The following is a 1794-nucleotide window of genomic DNA, read 5'->3' as shown; positions in this document are numbered from 1 at the left end:
GTCGAAGCAGCATGCCTGGAAACACAGTAGTGAGTGTTGAGGAATTTGCACGTCTCAACACTAAGAGGAAAGAAGTGTGGAAGCAGCATGCCTGGCAACACAGTAGTGAATGTTAAGGAATTTTCACGTCTCAACACTAAGAGGAAAGATGTGTCGAAGTAGCATGCCTGGCAACACAGTAGTGAGTGTTGAGGAATTTGCACGTCTCAACACTAAGAGGAAATATGTGTTGAAGAAGCATGTCTGGCAACACAGTAGTAAGATTTGAGAAATTTGCACGTCTCAACACTAAGAGGAAAGATGTGTTAAAGCAGCATGCTTAGAAACACAGTAATGAGTGTTGAGGAATTTGCTCGTCTCAACACTAAGGTGAGGGTATGTTGAGGCTGTATGCCTGAAAACACAGTAGTGAGTTTTGAGGAATTTACACGTCTCAACACTAAGAGGAAGGATATGTTGAAGCAGCATGCTTGGAAACACATTAATGAGTGTTGAGAAATTTGCATGTCTCAACACTAAAAGGAAAGATGTGTTGAAGCAGCATGCCTGGAAACACAGTAATGAGTGTTGAGGAATTTGCACGTCTCAACACTAAGAGGAAAGATGTGTTGAAGCAGCATACCTGAAAACACAGTAGTGAGTATTGAAGAATTTGCACGTCTCAACACTAAGAAAAAGATGTGTTGAAGCACCATGTCTTGAAACATAATAGTGAGTGTTGAGGAATTTGCACGTCTCATCACTTAGAGGAAAGATGTGTCGAAGCAGTATGCCTGGCAACACAGTAGTTAGTGTTGAGGAATTTGCACGTCTCAACATTAAGAGGAAAGATGTGTTGAAGTAGCATTCCTGGAAACACAGTAGTGAGTGTTGAGGAATTTGCACGTCTCAACACTAAGAGGAAATATGTGTTGAATCAGCATGCATGGCAACACAGTAGTTAGTGTTGAGGAATTTACACGTCTCAATACTAAGAGGAAAGATGTGTCGAAGCAGCATGCATGGCAACACAGTAGTGAGTGTTGAGGAATTTGCACGTCTCAACATTAAGAGGAAATATGTGTTGAAGTAGCATGCCTGGTAACACAGTAGTGAGTGTTGAGGAATTTGCACGTCTCAACACTAAGAGGAAACATGTGTCGAAGCAGCATTCCTGGCAACACAGTAGTGAGTGTTGAGGAATTTGCACGTCTCAACACTAAGAGGAAAGATGTGTGGAAGCAGCATGCCTGGAAACACAGTAGTGAATGTTAAGGAATTTGCACGTCTCAACACTAAGAGTAAAGATGTGTGGAAGCAGCATGCCTGGCAACACAGTAGTGAATGTTAAGGAATTTGCACGTCTCAACACTAAGAGGAAAGATGTGTCGAAGTAGCATGCCTGGCAACACAGTAGTGAATGTTAAGGAATTTGCACGTCTCAACACTAAGAGGAAAGATGTGTTATAGCAGCATGCTTAGAAACACAGTAATGAGTGTTGAGGAATTTGCACGTCTTAACACTAAGGTGAGGATATGTTGAGGGAGTATGCCTGAAAACACAGTAGCGAGTTTTGAGGTATTTACACGTCTCAACACTAAGAGGAAGGATATGTTGAAGCAGCATGCCTGGCAACACATTAGTGAGTGTTGAGGAATTTGCATGTCTCAACACTAAGAGGAAAGATGTGTTGAAGCAGCATGCCTGGCAACACAGTAATGAGTTTTGAGGAATTTGCACGTCTCAACACTAAGAGGAAAGATGTGTTGAAGCAGCATACCTCAAAACACAGTAGTGAGTATTGAAGAATTTGC

This window comes from Papaver somniferum, unplaced genomic scaffold (assembly GCF_003573695.1).
Source record: "Papaver somniferum cultivar HN1 unplaced genomic scaffold, ASM357369v1 unplaced-scaffold_33, whole genome shotgun sequence".
In the NCBI taxonomy this organism is placed as follows: domain Eukaryota; kingdom Viridiplantae; phylum Streptophyta; class Magnoliopsida; order Ranunculales; family Papaveraceae; genus Papaver; species Papaver somniferum.
This window is presented reverse-complemented; position numbering follows the sequence as displayed.